This window comes from Triturus cristatus, chromosome 9 (assembly GCF_964204655.1).
Source record: "Triturus cristatus chromosome 9, aTriCri1.1, whole genome shotgun sequence".
Classification (NCBI taxonomy): domain Eukaryota; kingdom Metazoa; phylum Chordata; class Amphibia; order Caudata; family Salamandridae; genus Triturus; species Triturus cristatus.
In genome coordinates, this window is record NC_140592.1 from 848,133,669 (window position 1) to 848,154,568 (window position 20,900).

Consider the following 20,900-nt stretch of genomic DNA (forward strand, 5'->3'; position numbering starts at 1 on the left):
TGAATGCATAAACCAGGTTTATCTTGTAATTCTATTGCAGGCTTAGAAAGTCTACACAACTTTTTGGTTATGTTGTTCAATCATAATTAATTGGGAAAATGTAAAATACATTTCAATTTAACAAACGTTCAGTTAATCAAGAAAAAATAAGGTCTGGTTGATAATTTTTTTTGATTATTTTCCAAAAAAAGCAGTGTCGTCTAAATCATTATCAACTAAGGTATTTTGTTGCTGTTGAAATTTTCTAAAAGTGCCATTTTCAGAATTGCAATTTAAAATCCGACTTCACCATAAATTAGGATTTTAAATTAGGATTCCAGAATCACCAAATATAAACCAGTTGTATCTTCCCATTTCGAAATTATGCTTATGAAATGTAATAAGGTATTCGCAGAGTTATCCTACGGGCGATCTAGGCCTTGGAGTAGTGAAAAACGAATTTAAGAGTTTATCACCAACAAGACATGCAAAACTTAAAAAGTACATGTCCTGCCTTTTATGGACATTGCAAGCTTACCTCTGGGTTGTCCAGGGTCTACTTTAAGGCTGACGTATATGTACAAAAAGGGAAGGTTTAGGCTTGGCAAAAGGTTTATTTAAACTGCACACGGAGTCACTGCAATCGCAGGCCTGAGACATGGTTAGAGGGCTACTTAGGTGGGTGGCACAATCACTGCTGCAGGCCCACTAGTAGCATTTAATTTACAGGACCTGGGCACATGTAGTGCACTTTACTAGTGACATATAGGTAAATTAAATATGCCAACTGGGTTTGACCCATTGTTAGTGATGGAGCGGGTAGTACAAAATGTTGTATACCCCCCCAATTCTGCATGAATATACTAATTGAATAATCTATTAATTATAATATTACTAAATAAGTTTGCATGTGTATTAATCAACCTTATTAATATACGAAATAAACGTGGGATTTGCATTTTGCATGGCTGAATACTTGTTATTACTAAAATACGTACGCATACTAACAGTAATATATGTAGTAAATAGAATACTGCATGATAAATGTGGCTTTTGTGATGTTTTCGTTGTGTTGCCCCAGATGACATCAAATGGGTGAATATAAACTCTTCAAATGTCGCTATACGCTAGATAACTGCAAGCACATAGAGGGATTAGTAAGGGGTTAACATTTCATTCATTATTTCTATGTATTAATTACTGTTATGTGTTTGTTTCGCTTAAGTTGTCCATTGGGCCTAAAAAACAAGATGGCCGCCAACATAACACGACGTGATGGCCACCATTCCACGAGGTTTCGGGCGAAGTGCGACTGCGCAACAATTTGTTCCCGTGGCCTCGTCATGACCCTTGTCGTACTGTGCCCAAGCAAGGCCACGGTGGGAAGCTGGCCAAGTACCATAACAAAGGACAGTTACAAGAAAGCGGAAAAATCTAAAACGATGACCTAACCTCTTGAACTGTGTGAAACCTCACCGGACGATCCCAACCGACCAATGGGAAAAGCCCAAATCCTGCAAAAATGTTACATCTTGACTTTACTTTATTATAAAAATGACGGTAGAATAGAGAGACTGAGCTGTGCTTTCCCTTTCCTTTTTGCTGACGGAGTCGACGGTGACGCTACGTGACTGCTGCGTTCCTGAATCTTTGACAGACTGAATGCTGCCCATTTCTTTGATGAACTGCAAACTTTATGAAATTTATAGGCACTGGTAGATGCTTGCACGTCTCTGGTCCATGTCCATTCTTGTGACTGTAGCGTGCTGTATGAAGAACTTCTAAATTCCGACTGATTGACAGCTAATTTGATGACTTAGAGAACGCCCGATAGACAGTTTAGGTAAATATGGTGTTCTTTGATTTACATGAAAATTTAATAAATTTACTAGATGTAAACTAAACTCTTTGCGATAAATAGATAAACAAATATTGATTAACAAGCAAATGCATTCTGTGTTTATTGAAGAGAGAAGATCAAGATCCTAAAATGTGGTTTTAGCTGGTTCTAAATCACCAATTACTAATCCAACTAAATGATCCATTGATCACGTGGGAGGAGTATCTTGATGTTTAGGATTGAGATCGGTAGGATATTAGTGTGTAGATGTGTAATATAACTTTTCTTCCTATAGGTTATAAGATATTCCTTTCATGTAAGCGCATGGAACATTCATCTCTCCTGTAAGTGCAGACTAGTGTGAAGTGATGTGTGACTGTTGGTGTTATAGGCCCCACCAATGACTGCAACAGTGAAAGAGTTAGGGTGATATTTGGTCTGTGACGAATGGAGGATATTTGGTACAGGTTTTGTCATGTTCCCCATTACCCAGGTTTCCGCGCTGCAACAGTTTTTCTGGTAGCAGAGTTATGGTTTTTATTGTTTTGGTTTGGTGATTATTGCTTGTAAATAGCTTATTGATTATTGGAAAGTATTGGTCTATGTATTAACACTCTATGTTGAATCGCGTCAGGTTCTATGTTGTTTGCACGGCTTCTGGAAGGTAGGAAGTCGGGAGTTTGTAACGGTTCCGTAGTAGAGCAGAGGTAAGCGCTGTTCTCGGGAAAGACGGAATTGTTGTTGCCCTGTAGGTACACAGGGGAAACGTGTAACGATTGAAGTTGCACGACGCATTGTCTGGATTCGATTTGGTGACATCGTCGTGTGTTGCCATTAGAAATATCTCCTATATGAAAGAAGTGTATGGTAGCGAAGGTCACCTGTGAAATGTTGGTCTTAGGTACCAGGAGTCCAGAAGGAGCTCTGATAACACTTATCACTGGAAAGGTAATAGGTGTTCCCTAAGCTTGTTAGAAGGATAAAGTAGAGGGAAGTGCTACTTTGTTAACAAATGTCATAATTCTGTAGTAGGACAGACTGTTCGCTGTTCTCGGGAAAGACAGAATTCTGTGTGAATGAACTACATTTTCCCGTGTGAAAGTGCGTGAATGAAAAGGCATTCGGGTTAATTGCGAAACTCTGGCTTTATTTCTCAGGAGCATTGGGTCTCCAACTAGGTGTCTTAATTCTGGAGAAACAGTTAGCTAATGCTTGCTAGAAGGGTAAGGTAGAGGGATGTGCTACTTTATCAACGGAAGTAACGATTCCGTAGTAGGGCAGAGGTAAGCGCTGCTCTCGGGAAAGACGGAATTCTTGTGGTCATTAACTATTCTTTGGTTAGCGAAGCGGACAATGGTGGCGTTTTTATGTCGTTACTAACAGATTTGTAAATAAAAAGAATGTAAGAAAAGTTACTGATAAAATTTAGTAAAGGAGGGGTCAGCAGGAGCAGGAGCTGCGATAGTGAGAAAAGCTGACGTCAGAAAAGCCGCGCTGGGATTGGCTAGTCAGTAAGAAGCGTAGACACCCCTGATTGATGTGCTAGTGCATGCTGCGCTAGGAGTGGAGAATTAAGGGGTGACGTAGATGCTGCTGATTGCTGCGTAAGTGTGAGACGCTCTGGGATTGGAGAATTGAAGAGATGACATAGACGCTCCGGATTGGTGCGTTGGTGTGAGTCGCGCTACGATTGGTTGAAATAACAGAACAGTCGTAAGGAAAAGACTAGCGATACACGAAAAACAAAATTATGTATTACGATCCACCTGAAAAGGAGAAAAAGTCCTGGTTTGGGAAAATCAAGAAATTGTTTAAAAAGGACAAACCGATTGTGACTATGGAGGGACAGTTGCTTCCCCCACCGAAAACCCCCGCATCCTTTATGGTTGTGAAATACGGATATCATACTTGTATTTGGTTAGATAATTGGGTGAAATACACAAAGAATGATGGAATTCCCAGAGCACGGTTCGTTTAATTTAGCGGTTTTGAGAAATTTGAGAGAGAAAATGATGAATCTAGAACCCAGACCTAGACCAACACAGTTTGAAGCACTAACGGAATGGGAAGATGAGATGCATGACAGAGAGAGACAGAGGAGTGGCGGAAGATACAGATACATGTTTGGTAGATATGGACATGAAAATCATGATGACAGAATGAGGAGATGGAGAAATGCAAGTATGACTGATGGGTTGTTTCCTGTAAGAAACGTTGAAGAAATTGGAGGTAAAAAATGTACGGAAAAGAGACATAATATAGAATCAAGAGGTTATGGAGTGAATGAATCGGAGGATGATGTTCTTGATGACATGTTTTATAAGAATCCACCCCCATATCAACCAGAATCTGAAATGTTTACACCAAGTACCCCAATGAGAGAAACTTTGCGAATCATTAAAGACTGAACCAGTTCCTCAAGAATTAGGGAAAAATAATTCTTTCAGAGAAATAGAGAGAAAATCAGATGATAAAGTGAGTGGTGAAAATTCGGCAGAATTAGCAAAAACAACTTTGGAATTAACTGAAAAGATAAGAGAATTGACTAAAAACCTAGAAGCTGTGACTGTTCCCATGACTAAAGGCCCAGTAATGCCTATTTTTGATAAACAGAAAGATAGTGAACATTGTTTAACGGTTCTTTACAACAGTAATAAACAGAATGAGAGGCCAAAGCAAAGTATAGATGAAAATCCATGGAGACAAACAGTGAGTACGATTGAGCCAAATGTTCCTAGAAACCTGATATTAAGTCCAAATATAACAGAAAGACCTACAAAGACAATGGAATCAGTATTAGAAACTCAAAAAGACTTAGAACGAAGTAATGTAGAGAAACCAGTAGGTCCTACTTCAGAGGAATTAAGTGAATGGTTGAGAAGCTTGCAGAGAGTAGACAAAGAATCCCAATCAATAGATGTGGCCAAGCTACGAATGGTTCTGGAAGAATTAATAGTAGGGACTCTCCCCACAGAGAAGTTAAAAACAAGATGAGGAATTACTATTTCTGTGTAAAAGTATAAATTGGAGAGCAAAAAATCTGCATGAAAGATTAGAAGAAGTAGCAAAGGAAATCGGTATAGATATTGAAAAGGTAAAGGCTCTAGAGAAACCATATCGAATAGATTTTACTGAAAAAGATATTGAAAATTTGAATACCACAGGACGAATAAGTCAGATTAAGGAAATAATTATCCTGTTGAGAAAATGGGGAGATGTGGATAAATGGAGAAGCAGGTGGTATCGAAAACGAGATGATGCCTCAGATAAAACTTTTGCAGCTTTCCCTGAAAGAGAAAAAGAAAAAGTAGTAACAGAATGCCCCATGAGAGAAATTCCAGGAGGAGGATATGTACATGTTCCATGGACTAGGCAAGATATTTTGTCATTTACCAATGATTTCCCTCGACTACGCGAAAAGCCTGTCGAGTGGTATAGGCAAGTGGACAGATTTGTGAAATTATCTAAAGTATTATGGATTGATCTAAACTGTCTGTTTGACATAATAGTACCAGCAGATTTATGGACAGAGTGCAAGCTAATGATAAATTGGCCTACACAAGAGTACCCTAGGGATCCAAAGACAGGTGCCCCTGACCCAGAAGTTATGAAGAAATATGAACAGGTTATTGCCTTTCTGAAAAATAAAGTACCTCCCAAAGAAACTGATTGGGTAAAAATTGACAGAACTCATCAAGAAAGTAAGGAGTCAGTACATGCATATTACGAGAGGTTAATCCTGGCCTTTAAACAGTTCAGTGGTGATGAAAACCTGAGTGAAAAGGATTTGAGCCATTTTGTATACAGATTTGTATATGGTCTGCGTCCAGAAATTAGTGAAATGATCAAGCAACATACCGTAGATTGGTAAAACAAGAAAATAGATGAAGTATTGAGACATGCAAAATATTTTAGTGATGAGATTGAAGCCAAACAGCTTAAACTAAAAGAGAAACCTATGTGGGCACAAGTAAAGGTGGCAGAAAGACAGGAAGCTCAGTTAGTGGAACAAGCGAATAATACAGGACCCAGATCAAAATTCATTCCTGGGAAAGGTAAGGGAAATTTTAATATAGAAGAAGCTAAAAAGAAATTTCCATGTCATAATTGCGGAAGAGTTGGGCATTGGAAATTCGAGTGTAAATTTCCCCCAAGTACTAATAATGAAAATGCATCATTGAATCCACAGGTGCAGAATGAGTTGAGTGGTTAACCGCAGCGACACCAGCAGGTTGTTACCCAACAGAATCAGGTGCCAAAACCGCCATTTCCACAAAGCAAAAATTCACAGAAATACAGTAAGGAGACAGGATTCTACAATGAAGAACAGTTAACCAAGCTGCCGCGCGCTAGCGCTGTTTCGCAGTATTGGCTACAACGCGAGGAGAGTGAGTCAGAAGAAGGTTATTGATGGTGCCGAGGGGAGGAAGAAGAGTGCGTACTTGGCGCAACACTAGAAGTAGACCAGACAGGCCCATTTGTGGATGGGAAAATAAATAATGAAAATATTACTTTTCTAGTAGATACTGGTGCTACACGATCAACTGTTAGGTCAGCTGATATTAAGGAACTTCCTCTCTCGGATGAAACAATCCAAGTAGTTGGTGTATCCAACAGACAGATTAAAACTTATTTTACAGAACCAGTGAAAGTTAGCATAGGGAAATTTCCTGAAATGCACCGCTTTGTTGTGTGCGACACAAGTCCTGTGACTTTGTTAGGTAGGGATTTGATGTGCAAAATGAATTGCACTATTTTCTGTACCCCTGATGGTATAGCATTTGAGACCCCTGATGAAGATGTGCTGTATAAGATGACTATGGCAAACAGGGAAACTGAGGTTACTGAAGCTTATTCTGTATTTAACCCTGATGAATTACCTAAAGAATTGAAACAGACTGTAAAGGCAGAAGTCTGGGATTTCACGGGAGAAGATGTGGGACTAATGAGAAATGTGGACCCAGTAAAAATAACAGTGAAGGAAGGAATAAGCTATCCAAATGTCCCTCAATATAAACTGACACCTGAGATAATTGAAGGAATTACTCCTATAATTGAGAAAATGTTAAAACAAGGCATTTTAAGAGAAATAATGAGTAGTCTATGTAATTCCCCAATTATGGGACTGAAAAAGCGTAATGGGAAGTTCAGGATAGTGCAAGATTTGAGAAAGATAAACAAAATCGTTGTGTCATGCTGTCCTATTGAACCAAATTCATCTGTGATTTTGTATCAGATTCCCCATGATGCAGAATGGTATACTGTAATTGATTTATGCCATGCTTTCTTTTCCATCCCATTGCACCATGACAGCCAGCAAATGATTGCGTTTCGTTTTGGCAAACGTATTTTGGCTTGGTGCCGAATTCCACAAGGGTATACAGAAAGCCGCTCAATATTTAATCAGATATTGAAAAAGTCCTTAGAAAGCCTAGAAATGCCTGAAAATTCAGTGTTAGTACAGTATATCGATGACCTTCTTGTGGGGTTGAAGACTCATGAAGCTTGTGTAATGGACACTATAGCCTTGCTGAATCATCTGGCCGATGGAGGACTCAAAGTGTCACCATCAAAGTTACAATTTTGCTAAAAAGAAGTACATTATTTAGGCCATAATATCAAAAAGGGACTGAGAAAAATAACAATAGATAGAATCAGGATCATAAAAGGAATGAGAGCCCCCATGACGCAAAGAGAAGTGAGAATGTTTCTTGGAATGGTTGGATATTGTCGTCAGTGGATAAGCAATTTCTCCCTGATAGCAAAGCCTTTGGTACGTTTGACATTAAGTGATGTTAAAGATCCCATTGATTTGAATAAAGAGGAATTGGCAGCTTTCAAATGACTGAGAGATGGTTTGTGTGAAGCACCAGCATTAGGAATGCCTGATTACGAGAAGGAATTTGAGTTGTACTGCAGTGAGAGGAATGGATGTGCACTTTCTGTTTTAATACAGAAGCATGGAAAACTGAGGAGACCAATTGCATACTTTTCATCTATGCTAGACCCAGTAGCTGTAGCTCTACCTGGGTGTCTGAAAGCAGTGGCTGCTACCTGTAGGAGTTTGGAGCAGAGTGAAGGAATTGTGATGGGATATCCTGTGAAAGTGTTTGTACCTCATGATGTGTCAATCCTTTTAACCAGGAGTCGCACTCAGTTCATGACACATAGTCGGCTGACTAAATATGAAAAAGTCATATTAGGTTCAACGAATGTGAGCCTTGAGAGATGCTTGAATGTGAATCCTTCAACGTTGCTGCCTGATGCTGAGAATGTGGAAGTCAGAGATGAAGCAGATCGTGATTGTCTGGATGTACTCGACTTCTGCACCAAACCACGTCCGGATATAAAAGATGTACCATTGCCAGAAAGTGATTTTGTGATGTTTGAAGATGGGTCTTGCTTGAGGACAGATGATGGAATGCTGAGTGCAGCATATGCAGTATGCACAATTGCAGCAGTAATGTAAGCATCCTACCTGAAAGGTGTAAGATCAGCCAAAGTAGCTGAACTTGTTGCTTTGACTAGAGCATGCAAGATTGGAAAGAACGTGAGAGTGACTGTGATAACTGATTGTCAGTACGGTTTTGGTTTAGTGCATGACTTTGGCCAAATATGGCTACAGAGAGGATTTTTAACATCGAGTGGAACTCCCGTCAAGAATGCTGAAGTGGTTGGGAAGTTGCTTGAGGCGATACAGTTGCCTAAGCAATTGGCTGTTGTAAAGTGTGCTGCACATAGTCAATCTGGCGATTATACTGCCATCGGTAACAAATACGCCAACGATATGGCCCAATACTGTGCACGTAATCAGAATTCTGTGAATCGGGCAAAGGAGAGAGATTTGAAAATCTTGCACCTTAATGTTTACTAACATTGTGGGTACCTGGGGGGAAGTGAGGTAATTGCAGGAAGAAGCAGGAGATGAGGAAATGAAGCAGTGGGTAAAAGCAGGATGTGCACCAAGGGAGAAAGATCATGTGTGGGTCTATCAGGATGGAAGACCAGTTATGCCTGATAGCATGGTGTCTGCCATGGCACGGATGTATCATGGACAGGGACACATAGGGAGAGGTGCCATGATAAGGTTGTTTAAACAGACCTGGTACAATGCAAAATTTAGACTTGTAGCAGAAAGTCTTTGTCAAAGATGCCTTATATGTCAGCAGTACAACCCTGGAAGAAAAACAGTGGTGAGTATAGGATCAATAGGTCGAAAGGAGGGCCTTTCACCAGAATGCAAGTAGATTTCATTGAAATGCCTCCCTGCAACAGGTTGAGGTATGTTCTAGTCATGGTCTGTTTGTTTTCTAGATGGGTAGAAGCATACCCAACAAGAAGAAGTGATGGAATCACAGTGGCAAAATTGCTTTTGAGGGAATTCATTCCTAGATTCGGGTTTCCAGTGACAATTGAGTCAGATAGAGTAAAACATTTTCATAATGAGATCGTAAAATTGATTTGTGAAGCACTGAATGTACAGCAAAAATTACATTGTGCCTATCGCCCAGAAGCTTCTGGTGTGGTGGAACAAATGAATGGAACTACCAAAAACAGAATAGGGAAAATGTGTTTAGCCACATGTATGAAATGGCCTGATGTTTTGCCTCTAGTATTCATGACTATTAGATAAATTCCAGACAGAACTACAGGGTTGAGTCCCCATGAAATTATCATGGGCAGAGCAATGCGTCATGTGTTCATACCAGTCAACAAGCTGTTACCTATAACTGATGACATGGTGTTGGATTACTGTAAGGGCCTGGCTGACGCAGTTCATTCTGTGTTTCATCAGGTTGGAGCGGATGCCACCACCCTTGAAAAGAAGCAAGCTCATGATCTGAGCCCAGGGGACTGGGTGAGAATCAAGGTACACAGAAGGAGGAACTGTTTGGTCCCAAGGTGGGGAAAACCACGACAGGTGATTTTGACTACAATAACAGCTGTGAAGTGTGCCGGAATCAAGAACTGGATTCATGCGAGTCACACAGTGAGGATTCCAAATCCAGTGGATAACAAAGAAAAATAATATTTCGATGAATCAGAATCAAGTTCTGAATCGGATGATGAAGAAGCAAGAATAAGAGAAAACTCTGAAAGGGGGGAAACAGAGTCAGATCTAACTTTTGTCCCAAGAAGTATTTCCTTGAGAAGAAGGTTACAGATTTCTGATACCAGCTCAGACTCAGAGACTGAACAAGTAACTTTGCGTTTGAGAAAAGAAAAAGACAGTGAAAAGACAATTAAAGAAATTGTTGATAAAGAAGTTCCAGATGAAAAGTTGAGAGAAATTCCACCTGAAATAACAAAATTAGATGGGCAGGTGCCAGATACAGAGAGAAAGGGAAAGATTCTTGCGGAAGACCCCCGAGGAGGTGTAGGGAACTCCAACATCCAGTTAGAGAAAGGTACAAGTAGTCAGCAGGAAGATTGTGCGTCGGAAACTCGAGGAGGGACACAAGTAGGGAAATCGAAAAAAGCGGTGGAAAGTAAAGCTGTTGAAAGTAAAAAGCAAGCTGAAACAGAGTCAAGGGAAAGCGAAGACGAAGTGCCAGAAGGTCGAGTCTTAAGAAAGAGAGCATGGAGAACTGAAAAGAATGATAAAAGTAAACTGAAAAGATCAGCAAAAGATGAAGTTTGGCCACACAAAATAAAAAGGCTGAGATATCGACTGACACGAGTAAATTCACCAAGAGCTGAACAGGTGAATGAAGTAACTAGTCAAGAGAAATCAAAAGATGAAGAAATAATTGTAATAGAGGAAAGCAAAAGAACGAGAAAACCTAACCAGAAGTATAAGTCGCCGGAATAAACGTATGTTGCCCTGCCTGAAATAAAAGAAGAGGCGGATAGCCAAGAAAATCCAGAGATGACTGTACCGGAAGTGGTTGAGGAAGACGAAGAATCAAGAAGTCCTGAGAGTTATCTTGTCCATATTGGAGAGGAGATGGATGTTCAGGAAATTCTGTATTCAGATCACGAAGGAAAAGTGAAGGATGATGAGATGCCAAACTGAATAAGACAAGAATGCTGCTAATGGAAAGACAATAAAATACGGGAAAAAGACAAAAACTGGTAGAACCAAGTAGGCGCTTAGAGCCTTGGGTTAGACAAACTAGCTGTGAAGTAGATTAGGCTAAGTCAAAAGACACTGTTCATTTTTACAAAAATGGCAAACACAGATAGTAGAAAAGATAGATGTATATTCTTGAAGCGATGGTGTAAAATGTGTTGTTGTTGTACAGGGTTACTAATGCTTCTGTGGAGTGTACTAGCTCTGATGATCTAATTTAAGGTTACCATAGACACAATAGAAGGACATAGTGAAACAAGACTAATATAAAGAAGATTCAAAAGGTGGTTCCGACTAAAATAGATAGAAATTATTTGCATAAAGACAGGTCTATAACTGATTTTCCTAACAATGTATTTTCAAAATTACTGTATGAATATGTAAAGACAATGGACGTAAGGGACTGCTACGGTTGTATGCCGTTACCTGCATCTGTATCGGAGGGATTGACCTATCACCACCTTCCAGTAACTTATGGAATAACATGTAGTGTAATAGCTAGTTTATTTTATCAAACAGGGAAGTTAGAATATTATTTCCCAGATGTAGATAACATATTTTCACAAGTACCATCAATTAACAAGCTAAACAAGGTAAAACCTGCAAAGGTTTTAGGTGAATTTTAATTAGAGACTAAAGAACTAACATTAGAGTATATATTTAGAAATAATTTGACTTGCAGTTTAAAGAAAGAAGAAAAGACGTTTTTGGATATGGTTGAAGAAAGGGGATTGAAAATGCAAAGAAAGGCATCTGAGGGAAAAGTGGAAAAGACAGTTTGGGATGTAGAAATGGAAAAACACTTGAAGGGAGAAGCTAGTCCAACTATGGCTTTAGATTGGACTCAGATAGGAAAATATTGTATTAGAAGGAATCAGACTGCATATGATAATTACTTTGTAGGTAACAGTGAGTGCCATGATACATACCGAATCATGGGTGGATGGGGATTTAAAGGAGGAAATGATCCAGTTTTTCCTGGGTTATATTTTATCTGTGGGAGCAAAGCATATTATCGTTTGCCAGACCATTGGTATGGCACATGTTATGTAGGCCTGGTTTTCCCAAAGATTTTTCACATGGGAAGAGGAGAAGATGGTGCACATAAGTTAGGTAGTTATTTAGCACGTAGAAAGAGAGAATCTTGGTCAGAAATTGTAGGTGACATCTTTGGAGCATTGATACCAGCAGTGGGAATATCTCTGAATGCAAACAAAATTAGAAGGCTATCAACAGTAGTGGATCGCTTGTCAACAAGCACCGCTGGAGGATTTCTATTGGTAAGCCAAAAAAGCGGAGATAAAGCCCTTGTAAATATGCCCCGCACTTTTTAAAAGTATTTAATCATGTGTAAACGTGCAACATTTACTCATCTGTAAATCTATTCATGTGAGATTTGCAGCTTTTAACAGAATGGCAAAAAATTGTAAATTAACTCCAAACAGTAAAGTAAACCTACATTTACAGACGTAAGCTGGAATGGGAGAGGTGTGATGCAGCGGCCAGAGCGGCTGACTCCGGAGTGTGGGGCTCAGGGCTCAATCCCTGGCCGCAACTCAGCTCAGTACCTGGTGACTGTGGGCAATAGCTCACATAATCTCCCCAAGGGCCCACAGCGTGATATGTTTGTGCTTTGCAAATCAGAATTATTTTAGTATTAAGACAGAATTCCAGAGTGGAGCTGACTTGCCATCCCAGATGTTAATTTTTGATACAAATTCCGCTTGTTTTTGGTGGGGAGGCTGTTTGATGTTTACATGCTTTATTCCAAAAGATTGAAGCCCCCAATATTACACCAGTAAGTTGTAAGCACTAAACTTTAAACCTAATTCCAACAGAATGATAACCAAAGTGGTCAAGGGGTAAGAGATACAATTGTGTAAGTATGCTCTGTGTGTGCTCCACATTTACAGTCCAGTCACCTCCTCTGTTGATTGGGTAGCTAGTGATCGCATATTTATGAAATGAATAGCAATCAACTCCCCAGTGCACCATGCAGGGCACTGCATACCTTTACAAACTCACAAAGTTACTGTGGGAAAAGTATTTTAAATGTATGTTAATAGCCTCAAATTAAGACTGTGGGTGTTGATCTCACTTGCTGTACCTTTTCCTTCCCGCCTCTCTGAAGGTCTCTTGAGATTCACCACAGACACTTTATTGGACATCACTTACAAATGCAAAAAATCAGATGTTACAGTGAATTGCCCACATGCATAAATGAAAACTGACCTTCCAAATCACATTTCTATTTTACTTGCAGTTTTTCAACCTTTTCTGATGTACATGCCTGACTTCACATTGAGAAAGCTTTAGGCTTCTGGTCTATTGAGTTTTTAACACATTTGGCCAAGGCCAAACAGTTTGATCTAAAGGTAGATAGCATCTACTTGAAACCTTTGGTCCATATGAATTCGCAGAGCTGTGCAAAATTATAATAAGGGGTCATTTACCATGCCTACACAGATGGTGTAAAATGTGCCATGGCCATGTCACTGGTGACATTTTGGACTTAAACTAAATAAACAAAACACGTAATTGCCTTCATGCGACTCTGTGTTTAAAATTCAGAGCTGCCCTGCAACTTGAAATGAGAGCTCATTTGAACCTTCAAGCCCAGTCAGGGCTCGAGGAGGCCGGATACATTATCTCAAATGTTTCCCTCTTTCACTCAGTGTGCACAGATTACAACAAAGGGTTGTGTTCTATTGGGTGAAGTGCATGCGCCGGACCACTGTGTCACAAAGTGCCCGTGATGGGATCCTGCAGGCCTAGGAATGCCCCACCCAACCTACCTGGGTTAAGAAGCTATTACCAGGCCATGAGTCAGAGCCCCTCAGCCATGGGGATGAAAGCCCCTTGACATGGGCTCTGCCCTCGGCGTCCTGTGCCCCAAAGTGCCTGGGATGGGGCCCTTTTGTCCTGGGAATGTCTGCACTGCCTTCCCAGGTTAAGAAGCTCTCACCGGGCCTCAGGTCTGAGCTCTGGTTGGACCTGGGGTGGCAGACACTGGCTATGGGCTCCATTCCACAGCCTGCAATGACCTAAAGAGTGTGGGACAGGGTCCTGTGTGCCAAGGAAAGCCTTCCCTGCCTGCCTGGGTCAAGAGGCTCTGATCAGGCCCTGGGTCGGAGCTTCGGCAGGCCTGAAGTGGAAGCTTCAGTCCCTGGACTCCCTTTCCTGGCCCACTGCATCCTAGTGTGACCGGGAGGATGTCCAGCAGGCCCATGAAGGCCTCCCCTGCCTGCCTGGATTAAGACACTCTGACCGTTTCCCAGGTCAGATCTGAGGCGGGCATGGGTGTCGAATCCCCCAACCCTCTCCCCAGCCTGCTGAGCCCCACAGTGCCTGGTACTGAGTTCTGCAGGCCCAGGAAGGGCTCCCATGCCTGCCCAGATTAAGATGCTCTGACCAGGCCCTTGGTCAGGGTTCTGGCAGGCCCTGAAGTGGAAGCCCCTAGGCTCCATTTCCCAGGCATCAGTGATGCAAAGTGTGTATTACAAAGTCTCACCTGCCAAGGAAAGCCTTCCCTGCCTGGGTTAAGAGGTTCTGACTGGACCCCGGGTCAGAGCTCTGGCAGGCCTGAGATGAAAGCCCTCTGGCCCTGGGCTAAATTCCAAAGCCCGCCAGGTCCCAAAGGGCCCTAGTCAGGGTTTCATCAGCCTGGGAAGGCCCCCCTGCCTGCTCAAGTTAAGAAGCTTTGACTAGGCTCAAGATCAGATATCTGGCGGACCAAGGGGTGAAAACCACTGCCCCTGGACTCCGTTCCCTGGTCCGCAATGTCTCAAAGTGCCTTGGATGGAGCCCTGCCACCCGAGATGGGTTCCTTTGCCTGCCTGGTTTAAGAAGCTTTGACTGGGTCCCATGTCAAAGCTTTGGCAGGCTCTGGGGTGGAAGCATGCAGTCCTGGGCTCCCTTTCCTGGCCTCGCAACCTGGACAGGGCTTCCCTTCTTGGCTGGGATAAAAAGCTCTGACCAAGCCCTCGGTCAGCTTAGTGAGGCCCCTGACAGCCCCATGCCTGAGGCCTGAAACAGGCTCTGAGAACCTGGCCCAGAGAGACTCTGGCACTTCTAGGACCAAGTTGAAACTGATTCAGATGACAGTGCAGCCAGATGGCCATCCTTCAAACCCGGTCATTAGGTCACTATTAGTCCAGCCTGGAAGTTCAGATGAGAGCTCATTTGATCCTTCGAGCCCAGCCAGGGCTCCAGGAGGTTGGACACATTTTCTCGAATGCCCCCTCTCTGTCACTCTGGTGCACAGATTACAAGAAAGGCAGGTAGCCTTCCTCCAGATTGGTAGGGACAAGATGCTAGGGACACTATTGCCATCCTGTTGTTCTCTGCGGGTGCTGCAAGGAGCCTGTCCAGTCTACCCCAGGCCTGGTCCACTGTTCCATACCAGCCCTGTCTGATGGACATTTTCTTCTGAGCCTTCCTTCCCGGAGAGCAGACAGGGATGCAAAACTGACATCCTCATGTGGGCCGGCCAACTCAGGATGGTTTAACTAGCACTGTACTCTGATTGATTGGGCACATTTGGTCCATTTAGGCATGGACTGCTTGGCCAGCCTTGGCTTTTGTTTCAGGCAGAGCTTCCACCCTGCCTGTACTGTCTAACTCGAGGGATTGCCTTTTGTGGAGGTTGCCGAACAGAGCAAAGGCCAAGCAGCCTGGCAGTTTCTGCTTGCCAAGTGGTCTGACCAGAGCAGATGAGTCAGTTGATTCTAGTCCTGGATCTGACCTGGCAGCCTGGGCCTCACTCGCATTTCCATTGCCCTTCTCCACCCAACAAATTTCCACATCAGCTTGGAACTACCGCGCAATGGGGTGTCCTTGCTGTCCACGCCAGCACCCCATTGTCTTGCTTAGGCTCAAATCTCTGTCCACCTCTCTCATCAATTGTCAGGGACAAGGCTGGACCTGCAGGTGCCTGTGTGACTGCCCTGTACCCCCAGCCCCTGCAGAGAAGCAGGGGCTTCCACAGCAGGCTCCTAGGGGGTGTGAAGGTTGGTTCAGGACAGGAGCATGGCTCTGCCCCCCATCCAGTAGGTGCAACTATCTGGTTGATCCCAAGAGTAGCATGCGCTTGTCTCAGAGACTAAGCCATGCACATGTAAGTACACATTGCTGGTATAGTGAAACTGCGAATAGCTCATTGAATCAGTTATGTTTCTTTTTATTGGTCCATCTATTATTTGAATAACTGTAATAATTATTGAGTTAATACATGCCGATGAGTGCTGACCTCCTGTGATGCATACATTTATTAGAACAAGACCAATCCAGACACAACTGGTCACTTTGATGACCCTAGATAACCTTGGGACGATCGCACTTCTTTGTGACAACTACGATAGATAAGGATGCTTGCCCTATAAACGCAAGATGTTACTTTCTTCGCCCACCAAGGTGACCACAGGTAACGTGCAATCAGGATTAGATTTTGGAGAGGGAGCCTGAGAAAAACTACCACATTCAAGGAATGCGGCACGTGCACAAATTACCACTCCTGACTCAGGGAGTTAGTGATGAAAAACAAACAAAACATGATTCTTTCGAGGCCCTTTAGTTGGAATGGGTACACTCTAAATCATTTAATGGGGATACATTTCAGGGCTAGTCTGGTCCCAGCATCTGTGATAATTTTAGCTCCAATATCTTATATTAAAATTGTTGCAGTTAAAAAGCTTGAAGTTGGATCTTGAGATTGAGCTGGCAGTCCATCGAGAGGCCTGTCCCAACCCCTGCCTCTCAGTGCCCACTTGATTGAGTGTTCTGGGGGTCTGAAGCATTTACTTTGAAAATATTTGAGTGCTCAAACCAGGCCAGTCACCTGAACACTTCAGCTATGAAAAATGGAATAGGAATCCGGTTATATTTTGTTGTTTTTTTGGAACAGGGGCTCTGATTAAGAGCGACAGCCGCGGGCATCCAAATTGTGCCACAAGAGGTGAAAACTTGGACCGGCGCAAGACAAATCAAAGCAAAAGCATTTGCCAGGAATGTTTTCATTAATCAAGAAAGAAAGTCAGAAATTTGAAGATGACCAGATACCGTCGTAATTCAAACCATTAACAATGCTGACTAGCAATCCATTGGTTCTATTCCCATCACCTGCTGAGTAGCTTTTGTTTTGAGTAACCAAAGTCTTTGGGTTCTTTGGTGAGTACGGTCGCAAAGCAAAAACATAGAAGAATTGACAGAAGGAAACCACATGGTGTGGTGCCTGTAGCTTACATTGACTAAACATGGGAAACTTCACCCTGCCCGGACATGAAATGATTAGCAGATCAATAGGTCTTTCTCGATTCTGTGGGTGGCAGTGCATGGCTGTTCCTAGTTGGTGGAGCAATTTGTTTGGTTAATTCTGATAAAGAACGAGACACCTCCATGCTAACTAGTTATGTGACCCCTAATAGTCGGCATGCAACTTCTTAGAGGCACAAATGGTATTCAGCCACACAAAATCGAGCAAAAATAGGTCTGTAATGCCCATAGATGCACATGTGCTATATTGAATAGATCAGTTTATGTCTACCCTTCGCTGACAGGTGTTGGTAACCCGCTGAACCCCTTTCCTAACAGGGATTGGAGATTGCAATTATTTCCCATGAATGAGGAATTCCCAGTGAGTGTGGGTCATAAGCTTGTGTTGATTAAGTTCCTTCCCTTTGTACCTTTCACTACAACCTATTTGGGTGATAAGTGGGTGGGGTCCATCCAGCCAGCACAGAAGATTAAAAACGGAGGAAAGGAAGGTCACCCAGGGAAGGGGATTGCCTCCACAGGACTGCTTCCTGTGTGTACCCGGCTCCTGCAGGGCATATTTTCACCACAGCAGTGCGATGTGACTTGCTCCAGGTTGGCTGTCTGCTCTGGTTTGGAGTGCTACATTCTACTGGCAGCAGCTTTGCCATGTCCGTAGGGAAAATGGAGATTGACCACCCCTGTGTCTTCCCCTGCAACTGCCCCAGCCCCTCTCAGGATGCACCACTGCAGGTAAGAGGGGATGGAGCAGCCTGCTGCAGGTCTGACTGTTGACTGGGGTATACCATACTATGTATGTGCCCATTCTACTGCACTGCTTGGCGGGGAATTCCACGCCGGGTGCAAGTGGTCTGCGACAATGGTGGTTACCAAACTGACTTGTCTTGAAAAATGACCAAGGTGTCGAGCACATGCATTAGTCAGAGGGAGAATTGAAATCATGCAGCACAATGAGGGAAAGGGGCGGTGCTCTCCCACTGAGGTGGGATCCTGTCATGGACAGGTACGCCACTGCCCGTCTCCTCCACTCTGTTGGGAGCTGTAACATGAGCATGTATGATAGGACCCAATCGATGTTGAACTATGCTCGTGAAGGGCAAATCCAGAGAAAATTCTTGTAGAGGTCTGTACTGGTCCTGACGTGCAAATCGTTCATCCAACTTGGGTATATGGGCAAAAGACTAATCGAACCATCTAGTAGCTAGTTCCTTCCAATGTTTCCCTCAGGATAGCTGTCACTCGAAAACCCTAGTTTTACCTGGTATGGTGCATGATTAAAGGTCTTTGGGCTAAAACGATCACAACCTATTCTCAAACTTTAAGTGGGTAAAAAGCCCAGTTAGCTGACTCGGAGTTGGGCATCAAAGGGTGTGCCTAGTAGGCCACTTTTGATAAGTACAACTGCCATTGTGGGATGAAGCGAATGCCAGGTTAAGGCGCCTGATACCGATGCTCATCAGATACCAGAAATGGTGCTGGTTGATATAGACAGGAGGGTGGTGACCATGGAAATTGAAAACCACTAAGGAGTGTGTGACAACGCACTTGCCAAATCATCCAACCCTGAAAATGGATGTCTCTGGAGAGGCCTTTGGCACTAAGAACAATGGGGGCTAACCTGCAATGAGTAGGAAGGCTGCAGCAATGTGTATAGAAGCGTGTGGTGAAAGCCCAGTTGGAGATGCCATAGGTGCAGAACATGGGGTAATATTCAAGCATGATCTTTAAAGACCAAAGTACAGAAGGGTTCCATGTGAACCACAGTTGAATATGGGTCAGACGGTTTTAAGAAATGGGTGGGCACACTTTGGAAGGGACGCACCATGGCTACCTTTGCCCTCGGCTGATTAAAAGTGAGTCAGGTTCAGATCCACAAACCCAGAGAGGCAGAGATGGATGTCCTTGCGGTGTCCAGTGCAATAATGCAAATAATCCCAGAGAAGCCAGTGGGTGCCCCGTGGAGAGTTCTCTTCTCTTTGTTGCAGGGCAGGGCATCCTGAAATGGGTTCATCTCAAGGCGCCTTGGAAATTGTCATGGTTCCAACAACATCCAGTGCACTCTGGCTGATCCTTTAAAATCTGGGAGAGTGGTTGAATCTCCATCAGGCTGTACCCATATCTGCAGCAGGTCTCCAGGGTGAACAGCTTCTGGCATCTCAGAACAGTATAGGTGAGGGAAGTCTGCAAGTCAGATCCATACTTCCAAGGTAAGGATTAACTCTAAGGACTGGGTCTATTGAACTTGAGGGAGAAGTGGGGCCGGTACACACAGCAGCTGGATGATGCATCCCCCTCAGATGCCTTCTTGGACACACTTGTGCTGACCTAGAGGTCTGCCTCCTTATCAAGCTTCCTGGAGTCAGTAAGCCTGCTATCTAATAGATGTTGGCGCAGCTCTGTGAAACAAGTATTGAGCACGTGATTCCTCCGAATCAATTTGTACAGACCAACAAAATCATCAACTTTGCTGCCCCTCACCCAGCCATTCAGCGCCTTGCTGGAATAATATATGACATCTCCCACAAAGTGGTTTGGGAGTTTGTGGCCTTCCCTGAACCTCTGTGTGTATTTCGCAGGGGTCTTCCCAAATTTGGTAACAAGTATGGCTTTCATAGGGGCATACTTTGTCAGGTCATCTACCTCAAGTGTGAGAAGTGTGCCTCTCCCCACTGTATGCATGGACTTCCATAAGCTACCCCTCCCCCCCAGTACTCTTCAGGACCCTTGTGTACCCTGTACCTTCAGAGCTACCTCATAAGCAGAAAACCAATTGTCAATATCACCTCCTCCCACATAATTGGGCACCAGTTATTGGGGTATAAGGACCCTCAATTTTCAAAGTGGACACAGCAGGTATGCCACCACCATTATTGCTGGACTCTGGAACCAGTCTGGCCTTCAGCTCCAGCTCCTTCAGTCTCATTGCATGCGCCAAATGCAAAAAGAACAATTGATGGACAGAATGCAGTACAATGTCATACATTCACCCCAGTACAGAGATCTGGGCAGAAATCCATCGTTTTTTGCTCCCCATGCCATTCCAGCCATATGCACATCAGTTTCGACCCTGCTCCCTATGGGAGCAGTCCAGCCCGAGCTGCCAGGCCAGGTCCTTCTTGGACTGGAAACAAGCATCCTAGGACCGGTTTCACCCCTCATCAGCCAGGCTAGCTTGACTCCAGGTGGGCATACCCGCCCCACTTGGGTGATAAATCCAAATAGATCAATTGATGAACAGAATGCAGAACAATGTCATACATTCACCCCAGTACAGAGATCTGGGCCTAAATCCATGTTAATTTAGGAACATGGTCAAGACTGATTTGCATATGGCTGGGTCCAAATGGGGTGGTGTAGTGAGCAAAAGAACAATGGATTTAACCCAGATCTCTTGACTGGGGGTGAATGTTTGATTCATTCAACATTCCATCCATCTTTGTTGCTGCATCACTTTCCGCCCTAAGTGGGATGGGTATGCCCAGACATGGGTCCCTTGCTCGCTGTGCCACCGGACTCAAGCTAGCCTGGCTGATGAGGGGCGTTACTGCGAAACCTTTCCCAGGATGCTTGTTTCTGGTCCAGGGAGGACCTGGCTTTGCAGTTCAGGCTGGACTGTTCCCATGAGGAACAGGGTCAAGACTGATTTGCATATGGCTGGGTCCAAACTGGTGTGGCGTAGTGAGCAAAGGAATGATGAATTTAACCCAGATCTCTTGACTGGGGGTGAATTTTGATTAA

General features: G+C 43.3%; 2 pseudogenes; both read left to right on the forward strand.

Moving 5' to 3' along the window:
* Positions 1–15,951: 15,951 nt before the first annotated feature.
* LOC146798945 (18S ribosomal RNA) lies at positions 15,952–17,581 on the forward strand (annotated as a pseudogene).
* A 475-nt stretch (positions 17,582–18,056) lies between these two features.
* Positions 18,057–19,315, forward strand: LOC146798946 (28S ribosomal RNA; annotated as a pseudogene).
* Positions 19,316–20,900: the final 1,585 nt, after the last annotated feature.